The sequence below is a fragment of the Symphalangus syndactylus genome, chromosome 8 (assembly GCF_028878055.3).
Source record: "Symphalangus syndactylus isolate Jambi chromosome 8, NHGRI_mSymSyn1-v2.1_pri, whole genome shotgun sequence".
NCBI lineage: Eukaryota > Metazoa > Chordata > Mammalia > Primates > Hylobatidae > Symphalangus > Symphalangus syndactylus.
In genome coordinates, this window is record NC_072430.2 from 112,643,071 (window position 1) to 112,666,704 (window position 23,634).

Here is a 23,634-nt window from a genome sequence, read left to right on the forward strand (position 1 = left end):
TAATGTAATTAGTATTTCAAGAAATTTGAATGCAAGTTTATATTTTGCTTTTTTTCTTATTATTATTTTTATTTAGTTTTCTCATCATTCCTATTCAAGGAAGTTCATATCTTGGGAGGACTTGCTTCTTTCCATTTAATGTGCCAATGCCCTGTAGTCCAACAGGAAAACTCCTGCAGTTGAAGAAATTGAGTTCGTTACTCATTATAGTGAGGGGGAAGCACAGCATGGGGAAGGAGGGGGCATCTCAGTAAGAGAGTGTCAGGATATCTCAGTAAGAGGGTGTCAGGACATCCTAGTAAGAGGGTATCAGGACTCATTGTAGGATTTGGGCTTCTGTTAGGTAATTTTGGGGAGAGTTGAAGGAACAAGGACTTTGCTCTGGATTAGATACTGTCAGGAGCACTGAGTATCGCACTAAATCTTATCTAGAAGGAGGGAAGGCTAGACCAAGACTAATGCTGTAATTGGGAAAGAAGCAGCAGTCCCTCATATTAGCTAGAATAAGAGGGTACTTAGTCATTTTTGTGGTCTGGGCAATATCCATGTTTTGTCTGTGGTCAGATGTGATTACAGAGTAATCTTGTTTTTGTCTTTATCATGGTCACAGCGTGGCCTTATCTGGTGTTATGTTACATGAAATTACTTACTTTCAACAGGTGAACACCAATGTTTAGTTGTGAGTGGCCAGCTGATAGCATGAGCACAGCTGCTGGATATTAGGGGTTGCTTTTCTTTTTTTTTTTCTCAAATGTTGATGGGATTCATCCATGTCCTTACATGTAGCTACGGTTTATTCATTTTCACCACTCAGTAGTATTCTCTTGTATAGAATACTGTTAAGCATTCCCTATGCAGTATAATACATTTATGTGTATTACAATACAACCATTTTTATTTATTTGCTCTACTCTCGATGGACATTTGAATTGTTTGCAGTTTTGGACTATGATAACTATGCTGCTATGAATATTCTTGTACATGTCTCGTGGTGCACATGCTCAAGGAATTCTATAGAGTATATATTTAGGAATGGAATTGCTTGGTCATAAGGATGTTACAACAGTCCCCCTCTACATGTGGTTTTGCTTTCTGTGGTTTCTGTTACCCATAGAAAATAGGTGAGTACAGTACAATCAGATATTTTGAAAGAGAGACCAAATTCATATAACATTTATTACAGTATATTGGTATAATTGTTCTATTTTAGTAATTATTGTTGTTAATCTCTTACTGTGGCTAATTTATTCATAGGTATGTATGTATAAGGAAAAACGTAGTATACACAGGGTTCGGTACTATCTGTAGTTTCAAGCATCCACTGGGGATCTTGGAACATATCCCCTGCAGATAAGGCCCCGGGGAACACTTTAATCTTTAACTCTTTACTGTCAAACTGTTTTTTCCAAAATACTTGTTGCAGTTTACCTCCCTCTCCCCATCTGCCCACTGCTTGATTGTCTGATACTTGGAGCTTAAGGCAGTGCATGGAAAATTGCAAGCTCCAGAAATCACTGCTGCAGTATTCTGGGGCTTGCAATTCAGTATTCTCGGCACTTTACTTAGGGGTGAGAGGTGACAGCATGCTGGCAGTCCTCACAGCCCTCCCTTGCTCTCGGCGCCTCCTCTGCCTGGGATCCCACTTTGGCGGCACTTGAGGAGCCCTTCAGCCCACCACTGCACTGTGGGAGCCCCTTTCTGGGCTGGCCAAGGCGGGAGCCAGCTCCCTCAGCTTGCAGGGAGGTGTGGAGGGAGAGGCGCGAGCGGGAACCGGGGCTGCGCGCGGCACTTGCGGGCCAGCTAGAGTTCCGGGTGGGCATGGGCTTGGCAGGTCCCCCCACTCAGAGCAGCCGGCTGGCCCTGACGGCCCTGGGCAATAAGGGGCTTGGCGCCTGGGCCAGCGGCTGTGGAGGGCATGCTGGGTACCCCAGCAGTGCCAGCCCACGGGCGCTGCGCTCAATTTCTCACCGGGCCTTAGCTGCCTTCCCACAGGGCAGGGCTTGGGACCTGCAGCCCGCCATGCCTGAGCCTCCCACCCCCTCCATGGGCTCCTTGTGGCCCGAGACTCCCCAACGAGTGCCACCCCCTGCTCCATGGCACCCAGTCCCGTTGACCACCCAAGGGCTGAGGACTGCGAGCGCACGGCGTGGGACTGGCAGGCAGCTCCACCTGCAGCCCAGGTGCGGGATCCACTGGGTGAAGCCAGCTGGGCTCCTGAGTCTGGTGGAGATGTGGAGAACCTTTATGTCTAGCTCAGGGATTGTAAATACACCAATCAACACCCTGTGTCTAGCTCAGGGTCTGTGAATGCACCAATCAACACTCTGTATCTAGCTGCTCTGGTGGGGCCTTGGAGAACCTTTATGTCTAGCTCAAGGATTGTAAATACACCAATCGGCACTCTGTATCTAGCTCAAGGTTTGCAGACACACCAATCAGCACCCTGTGTCTATCTCAGGGTTTGTGAGTGCACCAATCGACACTCCGTATCTAGCTGCTGTGGTGGGGCCTTGGAGAACCTTTGTGTTGATACTGTGTATCTAACTGATCTGATGGGGACGTGGAGAACTTTTATGTCTAGCTCAGGGATGGTAAACGCACCAATCAGTGCCCTGTCAGAACAGACCACTCGGCTCTACCAATCAGCAGGACGTGGGTGGGGCCAGATAAGAGAATAAAAGCAGGCTGCCTGAGCCCGCAGTGGCAACCTGCTCGGGTCCCCTTCCACACTGTAGAAGCTTTGTTCTTTTGCTCTTTGCAATAAATCTTGCTACTGCTCACTCTTTGGGTCCACACTGCTTTTATGAGGTGTAACACTCACCGCGAAGGTCTGCAGCTTCACTCCTGAAGCCAGCGAGACCACGAGCCCACCGGGAGGAATGAACAACTCCAGACGCGCCGCCTTAAGAGCTGTAACACTCACCGCGAAGGTCTGCACCTTCACTCCTGAGCCAGCGAGACCACGAACCCACCAGAAGGAAGAAACTCCGAACACATCCGAACATCAGAAGGAACAAACTCCAGACACGCCGCCTTTAGAACTGTAACACTCACCGCGAGGGTCCGCGGCTTCATTCTTGAAGTCAGTGAGACCAAGAACCCACCAATTCCGGACACAGGGGGACCAGAACTTTCACTGCCACATAACTTTCTGCTTCATTTATAATTGGAGACTCTTGAAAAGTTTTAAATGGAGATGGGAAGGAGCCAGTAAAGAGAGGGAGATTGAGGATACAGGGGGGAGAGAGAGTAATCTGCAGAGAGAGGATCTTGGTCAGGTGAGAGAGGACAAAATGGAGGCATTGGCATTTCTTCCATTGCAAAGTAAACCATAAATAATGCCTGGATGAGCTTACAAGGAAGTTGTCCTCACAGTGATTACTCAGGGAAGGCTCTAGATAAAACGTTGTATTGAAGTTGGACTTGGAAGTCAGGCTATAATGGATATGGGCAGAAAGAAAGGGACGGGCTGATTTAGGGATAGAGCAAAAATCTCATGCAGCAAATGCTGGTGTGGAGGGTAAAATTGTGGGAAATAATACCGAAAGAAACCTTTTTTTTTTTTTTTTAAATAGAAATGGAGTCTTGCCATCTTGCCCAGGCTGATCTCGAACTCCTGGGCTCGAGCGATCTTCCCACCTTGGCCTCCCAAAGTGCTGAGATTACAGGTGTGACCAACCATGCCCTGCCTGGAGAGAAAGATTTGAACAGACCAAGGAAGGTGTGAAACCTGGGCTGAGGATGAAACCATTACCTGAGGGGAATGATATGGTTTGGCTCTGTGTCCCCACCCCAATCTACCTTGAGTTGTAATAATCTCCATGTATCAAGGGTGGGACCAGGTGGAGGTAATTGGATCATGGGATTGGTTCCCCCATGCTGTTCTTGTAATAATGAGTAAGACTCAGGAGATCTGATGGTTTTATAAGCATCTGGCATTTCCTTTGCTTGCACTTGCTCTGTTCTACCGCGCTGTAAAGAAAGTGCCTGCTCATCCTTTGCCTTCTGCCATGATTGTAAGTTTCCTGAGGCCTCCCCAGCAATGTGGAACTGTGAGTCAATTAAACCTCATTTCTTTATAAATTACCCAGTCTCGGGTATTTCTTTATAGCAGAGTGAGAACAGACTAATACTGGGAGTTTGAAGGCTTTTGTGCAAGAAAGTAATGGGATAAAACCAATGTTGAATGCTAGACTGGAGTAGTCTAGACATAATGTAGTTACACTGAAAAAGAAAGGTCAGGTCTTAGACACCCTAAGAAGGGAGAATTAACACCTTAAGAAGGGAAAATTAGGTCTGTAAACTAGTTACTTCATTTAAGTAAAAGATCAAAAGGACAATTAGTCATTCAGTTTTAGATATGTTAGGTTGACCTATCTAAAAATGTCAGGCAAATCAAATTATGGATTCAGCAATCTGCTTCCAGTCAGTAACAGAGACATTAGATCATGAGACACACAAAGTAAATACTAACAACTCCCTCCACTCCCATCCCTCCATTAAAAAACAAACAAACAAACAAAAAAACCCACCTCATTTTGTAGCTTTTGTTGATTTGCCTCCTCTAGTAACCAATCAGGAGGCAGTTCAGTACCTCTCTCTTCAAACAGTTACTTATGTATGCTCCTAGAAAGAAAAGATTAACTATGAAGCCATATTTATATAGATCTATACTTTTTAAATTTATTCAAGTGGGTTTGAATTCTGTGTCTACCACTTAGTTACTATGCAATCTCGGGCAGGTTGCTTAAACCTATTTGTGCCTCTCAGTGTCACCATCTAGAAAATAAGGGTGATGATATTAAAAATATAGGGTTCCAAAGAAGATTAGGTGGGTTATTGAATGTAAAGGACTTAGAAGAGTGCCTGTCACATAGCAAAAGCTCAGTAAATATTTGTTATTTTTATTGTTTTCTTGGAGATCCTTTCATATCAGCCCATATAACTATAATATTTTTAAAAGGCTGTATAAAGCTGGGCATGTTGGCTCACACCTGTAATCCCAGCACTTTGGCAGGCCAATGCGGGCATATCATCTGAGGTCAGGAGTTTTAGACCAGCCTGACCAACATGGTGAAACCCCATCTCTACTAAAAATATAAAAATTAGCTGGGTGTGGTGGCGCTTGCCTATAATCCCAGCTACTCAGGAGGCAGAGACAGGAGAATCGCTTGAACCCAGGAGATGAAGTTTGCAGTGAGCCAGGATTGTGCCATTGCACTCCAGCCTGGGTGACAGAGTGAGACTCTGTCTCAAAAAAAAAAAAAAAAAAAGAAATAAAATAAAAAATAAAAGGCTGTATAATATTCCCCAGAATGGCTAGCTCCAGATTTTCAGATTTTTCTATTATAAACAATATACTTGTACATATATAGGCAAGTTTTTGCAAGTATATCCATATGGTAATTTTTTGAATTGCAGAATTAAAGGATGTGGTGTATTTAAATTTTGAAGGATATTGCTAAATTGTCCTCAAAAAAGTGTACCAGTTTGCACTCCTACCGATAGAGTATGAGACTGACTGTGTCTGTATTCTTAACAACATTTATTATTATCTAGCTTTGTAACATGATAAACAAATTCAAATCGCTCATTGGTTTTTTTTTACATAAGCTTTTAAAAAATAACAGCTTTATTAAGATATAATTCATATGCCAGGCAGTTTACCCATTTGAAGTGCACAATTCAATGGTTTTTAGTATTTCACAGAGTCGTGCAAGCATCACCACAATCAATTTTCATGACCTCCCCCCAAAACTGTATCTATTAGCAGTCACTCACCATTTTTCCTCTAGTCCCACTCCCCAGCCTTAGGCGACCACGAACCCACTTTCTGTCTCTCTGGATATACGTATTCTGAGCATTTTATGTCATTGGAATCATAAGACATATGCTGTCGTCTCTGGCATTTTTCACTTAGCGTAACGTCTTCAAGGCTCATCCATGTTGTAGCATGTGTCAGTTTTTCATTCCTTTTTATGGCTGAATAACAGTCTATTGTATAGATATAGCATATTTTGTTTATCCATTCATCAGTTGATGAGCATTTGGGTTATTTATACTTTTTGGCAGTTATTTAATAATGCTGCTTTTTATTGCCAGATAATATTTCATTATATGGATATACTCATTATTTTTATATGCAGTTATTTGTGAATGAGACGAAGATTTTAATAGATTTGACCATTTTCTTTTTTTTTTTTTTTTTTTGAGATGGAGTCTTGCTCTGTGGCCCAGGCTGGAGTGCAGTGGCGCAATCTCGGCTCACTGCAAGCTCCGCCTCCCGGGTTCACGCCATTCTCCTGCCTCAGCCTCTCCGGGTAGCTGGGACTACAGGCGCCCGCCACCACGCCCGGCTAATTTTTTGTATTTTTAGTAGAGACGGGGTTTCACCGTGGTCTCTATCTCCTGACCTCGTGATCCGCCTGCCTCTGCCTCCCATAGTGCTGGGATTACAATCGTGAGCCACCGCGCCCGGCCGAACATTTTCTTTTTGATTTGTTTTTACTTACTGAGTTGTACAAGAAGTTGTATATTAATGATTTTCTTTGCTTGCCAAATATGTTGCAATATTTTTTCCACTTTGTATATATTCAAATTTATTTTTCTCTTCCTTTAAGACTTTAGAATTGTGTGTCTTGCCTAGAAAGTCTTTTTATATTACGTCTGTGTGGTGTGGGTATAAAAAATAAAACTAAAAGAAAAATGAAGAAAAAGTCTTACTATTTTATTTTACGTTTTCTTTTTTTTTCTTTTTTGAGACAGGGTCTCACTCTGTTGCCCAGGCTGGAGTGCAGTGGCACAGTTATAGCTCATTACAGCCTCAACTTCCTGTGTTTAAGCCATCCTCCCACCTCAGCCTCCCAAGTAGCTTGGACTATAGGTGTGCACAACCATGCCTGGCTGGTCTGCAACTCCTGAGCTCCAGCAGTCCTCCCACCTTGACCTCCCAAAGTGCTGAGATTACAGGTGTGGACCACAGCACCCAGCCTAGAAATTATTTTTAAACTCCTGGATTATATATAAATAAACTCACCAATAAATGAATAAATTCACTCAAAACTCCTAATTATATATAAATTCACCAGTTTTTTTAAAACTCCTAGATTATATACAACTCCTAGATTATATATATTTCATACTCCAGATTATATATAAATTCACCAACTATATAATCTAATATACATAATAGTAGTTCAAAACTAGTATATGTAATAAGTATAATACATACATATAAGTATATATGTGTGTGTATATATATACTTATGTGTATGCGTGTGTGTGTGTGTGTATATACATATATATACACATATATACACTTACTTGTTTATATTACAGTTCTCTCATCCAAGTATTAAGCAGGCCCCCAGGCCTAACCCTGCTTAGCTTCTGAGATCAGATAAGATTGGGGGCATTCAGAGTGGTATGGCCACAGAGTATGTATTATATTGCTATCTTTGAATCCTCTGGAAATTTGGGAATATAAAGAGCATGGTGAGGAACCCATTTTATTTTATTTTCCATTCCTAGCCAGTTTTCTCATCGCTATCTATTGACTAATACATCTTCCCTTCTCCCATCCCTCCCCTATAAATTTGACTCATCTACCTTTTTCACACATTAAATCTGTATACGTATTTGGGTTTATTTCTGTTCATTCTCTTCTATTCCATTCTATTCTATTTAGCTATTCTATTTCTTCTCTAGAATAAAATATTTTAATTATTATAACTCCATGATACATTTTAATGTATAGTTGTATTAATTACCCTCTTACTACTCTTGTTTTTCAGAATTTTTCTAATTGCCCATTTATATGTCTTGAAGAACTTTAGTGTTATTTTTGTCAGGTTGAAAAAAATCACCTTGGTGTTTTATTTGGCATATACATTGAATTTACAGATCAATTAAGGAAATCAATGTCTTTATAATGAGAATAGTCTCTCTTAATGCTGTAGGCAAAGAGCAAAAATCTGAAGAGGAAAAGGAAGAGGAGGAGGAGAAGGAGGTAGAGGAGGGGGAAGAGAGGGATAAGGAAGAGAAAGAGACAATTTCCTTCATAATTCACATTCTAAAATATGATGTAAATTGAATTTCCCTCTGAATAGCACAAAACACTTTTAAAACATCACCTCAGTCTCTAAAACATCTCAGCAGTATGCAGTTACTATTGCTAATTGATAGACTAAAAGTTCAAGGCACAAACTTGGCCATGTTCTTTAACTTATATAATCATTCTAAAGTGATTTCTTTTGGGCACCTATGAAGAACTGAGTGTAAATCTTTCCTGCCTACAGGTTTTTGGCAGCCTCTGCTGGAGTAAGATTATGTAATGGATAGGGGTAATAGCTCGCATATCTATATGCAAGCAATCTAATTGACGGCGACTTTATTCTGATGTAAGCTACTTTGTGAAAATTTGGACTCTTACCCCAACTTCAACTATTATCCCACTGTCAAAATTATTTCCAGATTATCCAAAGTGATAGGTAATAAACAGAAAAATAGATTAACACTCATTCTTAGCTTCTTAGACCTCTTAATTTTGAACAGTTTCCTTTGGCGAATTGTAAAATTAAACGTTATTTTCCCACAATTTTTCTCCTTCTAAATATTTGGATAACACACTAGGGTGACTAAATGGATACTTCGAGCCTACCACGAAGACGGCCAATCTGCAAAGCAAAGCTAAGAGAACAGGGAGTCTAAATGCACTTGGAGTACCTGGAAATTATACCTGGCAGCCAGCAACCTTTTGTGCTTCTTTGTTGTACTGTATTTTCTGGCAGCAGGCTTTCAAGGGTACCTTTATTTCACTGATTACTAAATTAGTGTTGGATTTAATGAGAGAGATCTGTCCTTTTATTTGTGCCTTTTCCCCTTCTTCTTCTTACTTAAAAAAAAAAAAAAAAAGGATCAGCATCACAAAAGCTTTGTACATTTCTAGTTTGCTTTTGATGATGTGACCGTTTGCTCCCATCTATCTCCATGGTAATAAGCTGTCTCTACCCCCACTTTTCGAAGCCTCAGATACTTAGGAAGCTTCAGGACTGGAGAAGAGTTGCATGTTAAAATAATGCAGAGAAACAAATTGGTCTCTGTAAATAGGCCCCATCTTCAAAGCCTTCGAATTTTCTTCAAAATGTGATCCATTTTTCTTAGCTTGAAAACAGGTGCATTTTAGGTAAAATATTTGAAAGTAAATTTGCATCTCAGCAAATGCATCTCAGTAAGTGCCCCTATTCTAAAATAAGACTTTGGTAGGATTTTAAAACTGGAAGAGGCCTCAGGCTTCATTTACTCCAAGATGCTTATTATATACTTGAGGAAACTCAGGCTCAAAGTATTTTGCAGCTTTGTATCTAATCATAACTTTGAACTGGGACTTATGCCTCCCAGCAAGGTATTCTTTCTTCTGTCACTAATATGTCAATAATAATTATTATTATGTTAATAACAATAGCTATTTTTAGTAATAAAAGAGATAATTCACGTAAGATGCTATAAAATGCCAGTAATTGTTATTATATCTGTGCTAGGCAACTTTCCCAATAACAAAGGTTTTCAGAAGTTGATCTTTTAGTTTTCAAATCATGTTCTCTTAAAGAATACACTCATAGAAGTCAATATTTCTAAAAGATGATTATATATAAATATACATACACATACACATATATATTTGTAGTATATAAATAAAATATTAATAGTGATTATCTCAGTAGTGGTTAAAATTAATTTAAATGTTATTTAAAAAATAATATTCTGGCTGGGCATGGTGGCTCATGCCTGTAATCCCAGAAGTTTGGGAGGCTGAGGCGGGCGGATCACTTGAGGCCAGGAGTTCGAGACCAGTCTGGCCTACATGGTGAAACCCCATCTCTACTAAAAATACAAAAATTAGCCAGGCATGGTGGCGGGCACTTGTAATCCCAGCTACCCGGGAGGCTGAAGCAGGAGAATCGCTTGAACCTGGGAGGAAGAGGTTGCAGCGAGCCGAAATCGTGCCACTATGCTCCAGCCTGGATAACAAAGTGAGACTGTCTCAAAAAAATAAAAAATAAAATAGTCTGTATTTTTAAATTTTCTATGTAAAACTTGTATTACTTTTCTTATAATAAAAGAAGACTTTATATTTTTGGAAAAAAATATTCACACATTTGATGCTTAAAATGTAAATCATTCCTTCCTGGCCCAATCCCACTGTTCTTTTCCCACAGGATTCAAAATAATTTCATTCACAGTAGCTACAGATATTCTGCCCTGCTCTATGTACTATGACTTAGTGCTGGGGACTGGAATGACTGTGTCCCCTCATCATTCACAAAATATCAGGGATTTTCACTTAGGCAGGGAGAATTGACTGCAGAACGCAAGGTGTTTTTTTTTTTTTTTTTCTCCAGTTGTCAAATGATCCTTTATTGAAATATTTTCCTTTGTGCTTCTTAACTAGCTGGACATTCCACAACAACACTGTTGATGTCATCTATGATGTCAAGAGGTTGGTGGCCATCAACATTATGGCTCACAGACTGGGCAGTCCCCAGGATCTCTTTAATGGTTCCAGAGAGTTCTCTGGCTAAAGATGGGTGCTGCATCTGTCAAGCAATGTTGACGATCTCATCAAAAGTGATATTCCCACTGTGTTTAATGTGTTTCTGTTTCTTTCTGTCTCTTGGTGGTTCCTTAAGGGCTTTGATGATCATGGCAGAGGCAGAAGGCACCACCTCAATTTGGGCCTGTCTGTTCTGAATGGTCAGTTTCACTGTAATTCTCAGGCCCTTCCAGTCACTCATTGCCTTGGCAATGTCATCACCAACCTTTTTTGGAGACAGACCCAGGGAACCGATCTTGGGGAACCAGCACAAACGTGGCACTGACTTCACCCCCGGTGCACCTCAGCTATATGACTTTGATCTCGTTGGGGTCGAACTTCTGCAGCATGGTGGAGGCAGCTGGTGTTGGATGAACCCAGATTCAGGATGACGGAAGAAAGTTGCACCTTGGGCTGAGTGCAGTGGCTCACGCTTGTAATCCCAGCACTTTGGGAGGCCGAGGCGGGCGGATCACGAGGTCAGGAGATCGAGACCACAGTGTAACCCTGTCTCTACTAAAAATACAAAAAAAAAATTAGCCGGGCGTGGTGGCGGGCGCCTGTAGTCCCAGCTACTTGGAGAGGCTGAGGCAGGAGAATGGCGTGAACCCGGGAGGCGGAGCTAGCAGTGAGCCGAGATCGCGCCACTGCACTCCAGCCTGGGTGACAGAGCGAGACTCCGTCTCAAAAAAAAAAAAAAAAGAAAGTTGCACCTTGGCCTCCTCCGAGCCAACAGCCAAAAGAACCCAAGGTCTTTATAAGGTATATCCCTCTCACAGTTTTTTGTGGACTCATGTTTTACTTATTGTTTTGTTAAAAGCAATGGCAACAAAAGCCAAAATAGACAAATGGGATCTAATTAAACTAAAGAGCTTCTGCACAGCAAAAGAAGCTACTATCAGAGTGAACAGGCAACCTACAGAATGGGAGAAAACTTTTGCAATCTACCCATCTGACAAAGAACTAATATCCAGAACTTCAAAGAACTTAAACAAATTTACAGGAAAAAAATCAAACAAGCCCATCGAAAAGTGGGCAAAGGATATGAATAGACACTTTTCAAAAGAAGACATTTATGCAGCCAACAGACACATGAAAAAATGCTCATCATCACTGGTCATCAGAGAAATGCAAATCAAAACCACAATGAGATACCATCTCACACCAGTTAGAATGGTGATCATTAAAAAGTCAGGAAACAACAGATGCTGGAGAGGATGTGGAGAAATAGGAACACTTTTACGCTGTTGGTGGGAGCATAAACTAGTTCAGCCATTGTGGAAGTCAGTGTGGCGATTCCTCAGGGATCTAGAACTAGAAATACCGTTTGACCCAGCGATTCCATTACTGGGTATAAACCCAAAGGATTATAAATCATGCTGCTATAAAGACACATGCACACATATGTTTATTGAGGCACTATTCACAATAGCAAAGACTTGGAACCAACCCAAATGTCCATCAGTGATAGACTGGATTAAGAAAATGTGGCACATTACTATGCAGCCATAAAAAATGATGAGTTCATGTCCTTTGTAGGGACATGGATGAAGCTGGAAACCATCATTCTCAGCAAACTATTGCAAGGACAAAAAACCAAACACCGCATGTTCTCACTCACAGGTGGGGATTGAACAATGAGAACACTTGGACACAGGAAGGGGAACATCACACATCAGGGCCTGTCGTGGGGTGGGGGGATAGGGGAGGGATAGCATTAGGAGAAATACCTAATGTAAATGACAAGTTAATGGGTGCAGCAAACAAACATGGCACATGTATACATATGTAAGAAACCTGCACGTTGTGCACATGTACCCTAGAACTTAAAGTATATATGTAAAAAAAGAGCTACTTGTAAGTAAAAGAATAATAATTAATACTACTGAGAGCTTTTCATCTGAACACCTCAAAGCACTGCACACGCCTTAACCCCTTTATGGTCTCATTGAGGTGTGTGTTTGCTCTTAAAAACTTTTCACAATTTCACAAGCAAAACTCAAATGATCCATTGTATCTAAGAAGTCAAGGGAAACCCTCTGGGAATACAGAGCTGCCTAGGAATAATAGTAGGGCTACCGTATGAGACATGGTGAAAGTCCCGGGGGCACAGTGTCTTGTGGATGGCAGATGCTGAAAAAAGGCCCCATGTTTCCAATGGAGCGATCACGATAGGGCCTGGTTATGTCTTTGAGGCCTCAGCCCATGAGGCCCACCAGGTAACCAAAGCACTGTGATCATGCCCCATCAGCCTGAATGGAGCCACTTGCAAGTTATAACTTTATCTCTGCTCCTGATCATGTGAAAAATGGCAAACAACTTTGTTTAACCTCCACTCACTTTTTTTCCCTCCTTGATTATAGTTGAAATCAACTGTATTAGGCATTCTTGCATAGCTATAAAGAAATACCTGAGACTGGGTAATTTATAAAGGAAAGAGGTTTAATTAGCTCACAGTCCTGCAGGCTGTACAGGAGGCATGGTGCTGGCATCTGCTTGGCTTCTGGGGAATCCTCAAGGAGCTTTCATTCATGGTGGAAGGTGAAGTGGGAGCTGGCACTTCACATGGCGAAAGCAAGAGCGAGAGAGAGAGTTAAAGTGGGGGTACCACACACTTTTAAATGACCAGATCTCATGAGAACTCACTCACTATCTCCAGGACAGGTCCGAGCCATGAGAAATCTGCCCCCATGACCTAAACACCTCCCACCAGGACCCATCTCCAATACTGGGGATTACATTTCAACATGAGGTTTGGGCGAGGATACGTATCCAGATTATATAATCAAATAGATCCAAACAGCTTTTGCTGTCAATGACAATACTTATTTAATCCCTCCCCTCTTTTTTTCTTGAGACAGGGTCTCACTCTCTCATCCAGGCTGAAGTGCAGTGGCGGAATCACAGCTCACTGTTAACTTTGCTTCCCAGACTCAAGCGATTCTCCAGCCTTAGCCTCCCGAATAGCTGGGACTACAGGTGTGAGCCACCATGCTTGGCTGATTTGTGAGCTCAAAGCAATCTGCCCAATTCGGCCTCCCAAAGTGCTGGGATTACAGGCGTGAGCCACTCCACCCAGACTATTTAATCGTTTTTGTTTGTTTGTTTGAGACAGAGTTTCGCTCTTGTTACCCAGACTGGAGTGCAATGGCATGGTCTCGACTCACTGCAACCTCCGCCTCCCAGGTTCAAGCGATTCTCCTGCCTCAGCCTCCCGAGTAGCTGGGATTACAGGAATGCACCACCATGCTGGGCTAATTTTGTATTTTTAGTAGAGACAGGGTTTCTCCATGTTGTTCAGGCTGGTCTCAAACTCCGAACCTCAGGTGATCTGCCCGCCTTGGCCTCCTAAAGTGCTGGGATTACAGGCATGAGCCACCTCTCCCAGCCTTATTTAATCCTTTTTATAGAAGGATAATACTTGAGACCTTCAGAAATGATCAAATGATGATTTGCCGTATCTTCTTTCACATCTGGGTTAAACACTGTCCTGGGAACAACTCTAATTGGGGATGAAAGAAGAATAGAAAAGGACAATATAACTTATGCTAGGTTATTAAAAGTTAGTGGGAAGTAACCAAGTATCTTGAATAATGTGTCTAAAATAGATCTCTATGGTTTTGCCCCAAACCTGCTCCTTCTCCAGTAGTCACCTCTTTTTAATATATGGTACTCGTATTCACCCAGTTACTCAAACCAAAAACTAGAGAGCCACCTTTAGCTCTTCCTCTCCCTCCACTCTCAAATCCAGTCCATCTGTAAGTCCTGTTAGTTTGTCTTCCAAAAAAATTCCCACATTCTTCCACTTTGCTTCTTTTTTTGTCCTCTGTGGTCCCCTGGTCCAAGCCCCTGTCATCTGTCACATGATCAGCACAGTGACTTCTGACCAGCCTCCCCCTTTCCCCTTCACTACAGTCCATTTTCTCCAAGGCAGCCAAATTTAAAGAACACACTTGTCATACCCCTGCAAAAAAGCATCCTTTCTTACAGAACAAAATCCAAACTCCTTTTGGGGAACTTGGAGTGCCTACTTGCTCTAGACACTGTGCACTTGAAGCCCTTTTTCTCCCTGTCTCTCTCTTGCTTTCTCTTCTGGCTGTGTGGACCCTGGGCTCTGCAGATGCTCCTTGTGTATGGCAAGGTCTTCTCCAAGGACCTTCATGTGATTCCCTCATTCATATCATTCAAGCCAGCCCAAATTCTTTCTCCCCAGCAAGGCTTTCCCTCACTGTCCTATCCAAAATGGCACCTTGCCCTTCATCTCCTTTCCCTGCCTTTTTCTTCCATACAGACCTCCTCACCCTGCAATTATGTTGTATCATGTAACTTGTTTGTTTCTGCCTGAACTGTCTCTGTCTCTAGAATGGAATCTCCCCAAGGAGGGATGTGGTCTTTCTTGTAACCCACTATGAGTTCAGCTCCAAGAGCAACTTCTTCACATATGGAAGGTACTCAAAGAATATTTATGGAATAACCGAATGGTCTCATCTTAAACTTTTCTTCTCCTACAAGAGAGAACATTTTGGGGGTGAGGATCAAGGTTAGATGTGGTCAAGATCCCTAGAGAATAAGAAGTTATAATAACATGCAGCTGATGCAAGAAAAAACACATTGGATTTTTGCCATGGATTGCTGTGGATATATCCAAGTGCTGCACATAGATATTTGGGCTGTAGATTTCTGTGCTCAGAGAGATGCTCACCCCAAAAGACACTGCATTAAATGCTGTGCAGGCTCACTATAATCATTAAGTGCTTATCGCCCCCTTCAGGTGCTTATCTTCTTGAGAACAGAGACCGTGACTCATGTTATATTTTATTATAGTAACTTGCAAATAGCAGGTAGTATATAAATATTTGCTAGATTGAATGACATTGATCCTTTCCACATCTGGAATGAATTTTTAGGTTCTGGTGTGCATGTACGTGTGTGTGTGTGTGTGTGTGTGTGTGTTTACATTCAAAATATCTATTTTGAAGTGATCAGATCTGGGGGCCTTGTTACTTCTTCCTAAGTCGATTTATCACAATTCCAATGAAAATACCAACAAACTTTTTTATGGAGCCAAACAAATTAATACTAAAGTTTACATTTTAAAAATAAGCAAGAATAGTCAAGAAACCAATAAAAAAGAAAAACTTTTAGCAGGGAGTAGCCTGCCACATATTAAAATATTCTATAAAGCCCCTAATAATTAAAACATTTCCTATTCTTGGATAGGATGACTCAGCAGCACAAAGATGTCAGTTGTCCAAGTCAATTTATTAACGATCATAATCCCAATACAAATAGCAGCAAGCTTTTTAAATGAAACCATACGAGTTGATACTAAAGGTTTTGTTTTTTTTTTTTTTAGAGACGGAGTCTCGCTCTGTCACCCAGGCTGGAGTGCAGTGGCACGATCTCAGCTCACTGCAAGCTCCGCCTCCCGGGTTCGCGCCATTCTCCTGCCTCAGCCTCCCGAGCAGCTGGGACTGCAGGCGCCCACCACCATGCCCGTCTAATTTTTGTATTTTTTTTAGTAGAGACGGGGGTTTCACCGCGTTAGCCAGGATGGTCTTGATCTCCTGACCTCGTGATCCGCCCACCTCGGCCTCCCAAAGTGCTGGGATTACAGGCGTGAGCCACCACACCCAGCCAATACTAAAGTTTATATGGGGAAACATTTAAAAATAGCCAGCGAAACATTTAAAAACACACAAAACTTTGAAGTAGACTAACAGAAATTAAAACATACTATAAAGTCTTTTATAATTAACACACAGTGGTACTGTCCCATGACTAGACAAGTAGACTAATGCAGCAGAATAAAAAGTCCAGAAATAGAAAGAAACACATATGGTAATTGACTATATGAAGAACTGGCATCTCAAACCACTGGGTCAAAGATAAACTTTTATTATTATTTTTTTAAATCTACCAGTTATCCTCAAGTTCTACAAAGATAAGCTTTTAAATAAATGGTTCTGGGACAGATGGTACATTTGGAAAAAGATAAAATTAAATTCATACGTCACACCATATTGAAGAATAAATTCAAAATAGGAATCTAAATGTAAAATACAAAATCACACAAGTGCTAGAAGAAAACATGGGTGAATTCTTCTTTAACTTTGGTATAGAGAAAGCCTCAAAATCTAGAGGCAATAAAAGAAAAGGTTAATAAATTTGACTACATTAAAAATAAAAATAATTTTTTTGGGGCATGGCTAAATACCCCACTGTAAGCAAAGTCAAAAAACAATGAGCACAAGCCAGGCATGGTGGCTCATGCCTGTTATCCCAGCACTTTGGGAAGCCAAGGCAGGTGGATCACTTGAGGTCAGGAGTTCGAGATCAGCCTGGCCAACATGGTGAAACCTCATCTCTACGAAAAATACAAAAAATTAGCCGGGCGTTGTGGTGGGTGCCTGTAATCCCAGCTACTGTAATCCCAGCTGAGGCAGGAGAATTGCTTGAACCCAGGAGGTGGAGGTTGCAGTGAACTGAGATCTCACCACTGCACTCCAGCCTGGGTGACAGAGTGAGACTCCATCTCAAAATTTAAAACTGAAAAAAAAATCAGCTGGGCGTAGCAGCGCGTGCCTTTAGTCCCAGCTACTAGGGTGGCTGAGGTGGGAGGATTGCTCGAGCCCAGGTGGTTGAGTTTGCAGTGAACTGTGATTATGCCACTGCACTCCAGCCTGGACAACAGAGTGAGACCCTGTTTCCCCCAAAAAGAGAAACAAAACACGATAAGCAGTGAGCGATATTACAGATAAAAGTATAATATTCTTAATATGTAAAGAACTCTAGATAAATGGAAGAACAAAGGATCAAAAGCCTGATTTAAAAAATGGGAAAACTACATTAATAAATAATTCTGATAAGAAAAAGGCTGATTATGCCTGTAATCTCAGCACTTTGGGAGGCTGAGGTGGGTGGATCACTTGAGCTCAGGAGTCTGAGACCAACCTAGGCAATATGGCGATAACCCCGTCTCTACAAAAAATACAAAAATTAGCCAGATGTGATGGCGCACACCTGTGGTCCCAGCTACTCAGGAGGCTGTGGTGGGAGAATTGCTTGAACCAGGGAGGCAGAAGCTGCAGTGAGCTGAGATCGCACCATTGCACTCCAGCCTGGGCAACACAACCAGACCCTGACAAAAAAAAAAAAAAAATTAGGGAGAGTTTTAAAGTGTTAGTTATATCAGAAGTAGACTGTATCCGTCTCTGTCGGTGAACAGAAGACCCAAATAGAATAATTTAGAGGAATTTAATAAAGAATCAGGTTTAAGGGAAACTCACAAAGAATGGTGCAGTATCCTGAAGTTATCAAGAACCAGGAAGATATTATTGGTCTAGGCCTGAACTAATTGAGAGAGAATGTGGTGTAGCTAAATGGAGAATGCTGCCTGGAGAGCCAGAAAGCCAAACCACAGTGACTCAGCTGGGATGAAGCTTGGGAATAAATCTAGCACCCTCACGCTCCCTTACCTCCTCCATGGAACTTCTGTTGTCATCCAGTGGCTGAGATCAACCGGAAGCCAACAGGGAAAGACCTGCCTCCCGGGACACAGAGCAGGTGAGGAAGGGACAAAGCATTACCCTAGAGAGATGAATGAAAACTATTCTGCACACCAACTGTTTCAAACAGTGTGCCTCATATGCGGAACTGAGAGTCTCAAAATAATCATAAGACACCACTGTGTAGAAGATAGGAACTTGAGGACGCCCCCTTTTAAGAGTGGGTTTGGGCAGCAGTAAAATAATATCTGAATTGGCCAGGCACAGTGGCTCATGCCTGTAATCCCAGCACTTTGGGAACCCAAGGCTGGAGGATCGCTTGAGGCCAGGAGTTCAAGACCAGCCTGGGCAACATAGCAAGACCCTCTCTCAATAATAATAATTAATAATAATAATAATGTTTTGGCTAGGCATGGTGGCTCACCTCTGTAATCCCAGCACTTTGGGAGGCTGAGGCGGGTGGATCACAAAGTCAGAAATTCAAAACCAGCCTGACCAAGATGGTGAAACCCCGTCTCTAATAAAACTACAATAATTAGCCAGGCACAGTGGCAGGCGCCTGTAATCCCAGCTACTTGGGAGGCTGAGGCAGGAGAATTGCTTGAACCTGGGTGGCAGAGGTTGCAGTGAGCTGAGATCGTGCCACTGCACTCCACCCTGGGCAACAAAGTGAGACTCCCTCTCAGTAATAATAATAATAATAATAATGTTTTTATAATCTTTGTTATCACAAAACTTTACCATATTATTTTACCATATTATTATAACCGTAGTAAAATAAGTGAATAATAATAGATGAAAGACAACTATACTTTCTTTGACACGGCTCCCATTGAGAAATGGGACCTATGTCTCCTCCCCTCGAGTCTGACTGCTTTGACCAGTAGAATATCTGGGGAGTGGCACTATGCTGGTTTCCAAGCTCGGCTTTAAGAGACTGGCTGCTTCCATTTCCTGTCTCTGAGGACATTGATTGGAGCCCCGAGCTTCCCTGTGAGAGTCTGACTACCCAGAGGCTGCCATCGAATAAGGAAGCCTAAGGTGGCTGCAGGAAGAAACTGTGTGGAAAGGCGGGTGGGGAGGGACAGACAGACAGAGGGAGAAAGAGAAACAGATGCCCAGCCAACCCCTGGTTGTTCTAGTCCCCCCGCTATTCCAGTCTTGCAGCTGAGGCCCCAGGCATTCTGGAGCAGAAATGAGCTGTTCCTTGCTGTGCCCTGTTTGAAGATAGTCATGATAAATGGTTGTTTCAAGCCACTACAGTATTGTGCAGTAATAATAGATACTTGGGCAGAATTTGGTACTTGGAAGTGGGGTGCTATCATAACGAATACCCAAACCATGTGGCACTGGCTTTGGGACAGTGTCAGAGAGAAGCAGAAAAAGCCAGGAGGAGACTATGGGTGAGGGTGTGAAAGACTGAGGAAAGTATTTATAGAGGCTGGAAAACAGAGGACTCTTTTTATGTAGTGACAGAAAGTGTGAGGACACTGTCGCCTATGGGAACATGGAAAACAGAGATGGTGCTTAACAGCTTGTGGGATTGGCTAGAGAGATGTCCAAGCAGAATGTAGAAGGTGCTAGCTGGCTTTTTCAGTTGCCTATGACAAAATATGAGACAGGAGAGATGATCTAAAGAAAAATTGTGGGCTGGGTGCAGTGGCTCACACCTGTAATCCCAGCACTTTTGGGAGGCCAAGGCGGGAGGATCATGAGATCAGGAGTTGAAGATCAGCCTGGCCAATGTGGTGAAACCCTGTCTCTACTAAATATATAAAAAATTAGCAGGGTGTGGTGGTGCACGCCTGTAATCCCTGCTACTTGGGAGGCTAAGGCAGGAGAATCCCTTGAACCCGGGAGGCAGAGGTTGCAGTGAACTGAGATCACGCCACTGCACTCCAGCCTGGGTGACAGGGTGAGACTCTGTCTCAAAAAAAAAAAAAAAAAAAGAAAAAAGAAAAATTATTCAAGTTCTTAGCAAAAATGGAAAAGTACAAATATTGGGTTATAAAATAAAACTGTTGCTTATCCCTGGTCTCTTCCATTAAAAGATTCCCAAATAATAAATATCTCTAGGGCCTAAGATCAAATCCAGAATAAGATGCTTTGTCAGAAAAATTTAAGGGCAGGCCTAGTAGTATGTCTAAGAATCTCAAGGATGTGCCTCATAGACCATCTCAGTAAACAATAGAACTTTTAAGACTCCTAAAGGTGTGTTGTCTCACAGGAACCTCAAGGAGACCCAGGTATTTCTAATGAGTAAAATGGGCACATCTGCATCTTCTTCACAGGATTGCTGTGACTACTAAACAAAATAATACCCATTCATTCTAAATATATGCTGATGTCTACTCTATGCCAGGCACTGTACTAGTGTTTGAGAATTTCTAAGAGTTATTAATCTTCAGGATTCTGGAACAAAAAATTAGAATTATTGAGAATTCTTGGCGATCCTCAAAATCATAAGTTATTCTACATTTTCCCGTAACGCCTTCTTGGTATGTTTTTAGAAACGATGACTGACCACACTAGTAAATAGCGGACCATGTTTCTGTGATGGGATTATACAAAAAGTTTCTAAGGCTTTCTGCAACCAAAACAAACAAGAAATCCCCCCAGACAGTGATAATAAATGCACGGGTTATATGGTTTATTATTATTATTATGGACATATATATTGAGACAAGATTACACTACATTTCAATGACACGTAAAAATAATTTCTACCTGAGTTAGACGATAGAATATATTAAAAGAAGGGAACATTAACACACAATAATGCCAAATAAAATGATTCAAACAATTGAAAGATAACACTGCAAACATTTAAATTTTAAAAGTTATTCTTTTTTGGAGGTGGAGTCTTGCCCTGTCACCCAGGCTGGAGTGCAGTGGCACGATCTCAGCTCACTGCAACTTCCGCCTCCCAGGTTCAAGCAATTCTCCTACCTCAGCCTCCCGAATAGCTGAGATTACAGGCTCACGTCACTGCACCTGGCTAATTTTTGTATTTTTAGTAGAGACGGGGTTTCACCATGCTGGCCAGGCTGGTCTCAAACTCCTGACCTTGTGATCTGCCCGCCTTGGCCTCTCAAAGAGCTGGGAGTACAGGTGTGGGCCATTGCGCCTGGCCAGAAGTTATTCTTAAAATGAAATTGAAAAACACATAAAGCATGAATTGCCCTGAATGTCTTGGTCCTTGTTTCCTGACAAATATTCCAGATGTAGAATGTTTCTTTCATTCTATGTTAATGTTTGTTTATTATTACTAAGAATGTGTCTGCAAGCTTCTTCGAATTGGGCATTAGGGTACGTGTTGGTTATTACAAACTCATTCACTTTTCTTAATGATGAAAATATTGTCTTCTTTCACTGGTTTTGATTTTTTTCCTTGAAGTCTATGTTATCCTCGCTAATTCAGATTTTAGATGTTTCTGACTTCGTGATGGAGTAGTTCCCAACAATATTCACTCTTCTTTGCATTGCTTCTGATAAAGCCTATTTTCCTCCATTAAAGTCTTTCCTTAATGATTTTGCTAATTGAGCCATTTCATTTTTGTTTGCTGAAGCAAAAAGAGTTGTCAACCTCATATAAACTACTAACTGCTGAAATATTTAATGAGAGATATGAGATCTTTTTTCTGCATTAATTCGATTCTAATTTCTTTTAAAAGCATACTACTCAAAGCACAATTCTGTTTTCGATTAGAAGATTTGCATCATGATTACTTAATGCTTCAACTACTAATCAAACAAGTTTTAAGCAAGTTATTGTCTTTCTCACAATTTTATAATATTCCATTTTCTCTCTCTTTTCTTCCTCCCCCCCCCACTTCCTCCCTTCTTTTTTTTTTTTTTAGAGTCTCACTCTTGTCGCCCAGGCTGGAGTGCAATGGTGTGATCTCAGCTCACTGCAACCTCCGCCTCCTGGGCTCAACCAATTCTCCTGCCTCAGCCTCTCGAGTAGCTGGGATTACAGGCATGCACCACCATGCTGGGCTAATTTTGTATTTTTGGTAGAGACGGTTTCACCGTGTTGGTCAGGCTGATCTCAAACTCCTGACCTCAGGTAACCTGCCCGCCTCGGCCTCCCAAAGTGCTGGGATTACAGGCACGAGCCACCGTGCCCGGGCCCCCTTTCTTCTTTTTTTAAGACAAGATCTTACTGTGTTACCCAGGCTGGAGTGCAGTGGCACGATCATAGCTCACTGCAAGCTTGAACACCTGGGCTCAAGTGATCCTTCTGGCTCAGCCTCTTGAGTAGCTGGGACTACAGGTGTGCGCCACTACCCTCAGCTATTTTTTTATTTTTAGTAGAGACAGGAGCTCGCTATGCTGCCCAGGCTGGTCTCAAATTTCTGAGCTCAAGTTATCCTTCCATCTTGGCCTCCCAAAGTGCTGGGATTACAGGTGTGAGCTGCTGTGCCCGGCCTGTGTGTTTTTTTTCTTTCTTTATGCAAAAGAGAATTTCTTATTGGAGAAACTGTAAACAGTTTTACAACTTTCCTTTTTCTAAAAGTTGCCAGAAAGACACAACCTTGTAGATTATACTGACTGGCTCCAGCCACATCATCCGAATCAGAGTCATTGCTTTCATCTGTATCATAGACAGACTACACTGTGTTCACCTCCTCTGCCAGTTGTTCTGATGCTCTATCTTCCAGTTTTTGAGTAAAACACTTTTGTTACAGCAAGGAGAAGGAACACACTTGCTGAAAACTTTCCAAATTTTTTCATTACTGATGCACCATCGCTAGCTGTTGATATTGATGGAATTCCTGACTAGTAACATTTCCATGAAGATCATTACAATTTATTTCTTGAAATTCTGGGAAGGCATGGAAACATCACAATGCAGCAGATGCTGGGGACGCAGCAAGGAACAAGACAGGCCAGATCCCTACTCTCAGATAAACATAATGATCCAGGTATTTCCAATAGTGAAATGACACTGAAGAAATAAGGTGATGTGTCTGGGGATGGCTGTGATATTTGTAGTTAATATTGAGGTTTAGCAGCATGTAACAGTCAAGCTGCAAATAACAGTGTCTTAAATTAGATAGAAACTTGTTTGTTTTTTTCACATCAAAGTTATCTAGAGGCTGGTATTGCACATTCCACCCCCATCCTGCAGTGCCATCAGCCAGACTACCTGCTCTTCCTCCCATCCTCACTGCCATCTCAGCATCCAAGGTGTTTTCAGGAGCTCCAGTGATCACATCTGCATTCCAGATAGCAGGAGAGGGGAAAATAGGAAGAAGAGCTGTTTGCTTCCCCTTTTTTTCTTTCCACTTTTTTTTTTTTTTTTTTTTGAGATGAGTTCTCACTCTGTTGCCCAGGCTGGAGTGCAGTGAGGCAATCATAGCTCACTCACTGTATCCTTGAACTCCTGGGCTCAAGCCATCCTACAACCTCGGCCTCCTGAGTAGCTGGGACTACAGGCATGAACCACTACGCTTGGCTAAAAAACAACAACAACAACAAAAAAACAGGCTGGGAGCAGTGGCTCATGCTTGTAATCCCAGCACTTTGGGA

General features: G+C 41.9%; 1 pseudogene; it reads right to left on the bottom strand.

Annotated features, from left to right (window-relative positions):
* Nucleotides 1–10,442: 10,442 nt before the first annotated feature.
* LOC129488343 (large ribosomal subunit protein uL11-like) lies at nucleotides 10,443–13,072 on the bottom strand (annotated as a pseudogene).
* Between the last annotated feature and the right edge of the window lie 10,562 nt (nucleotides 13,073–23,634).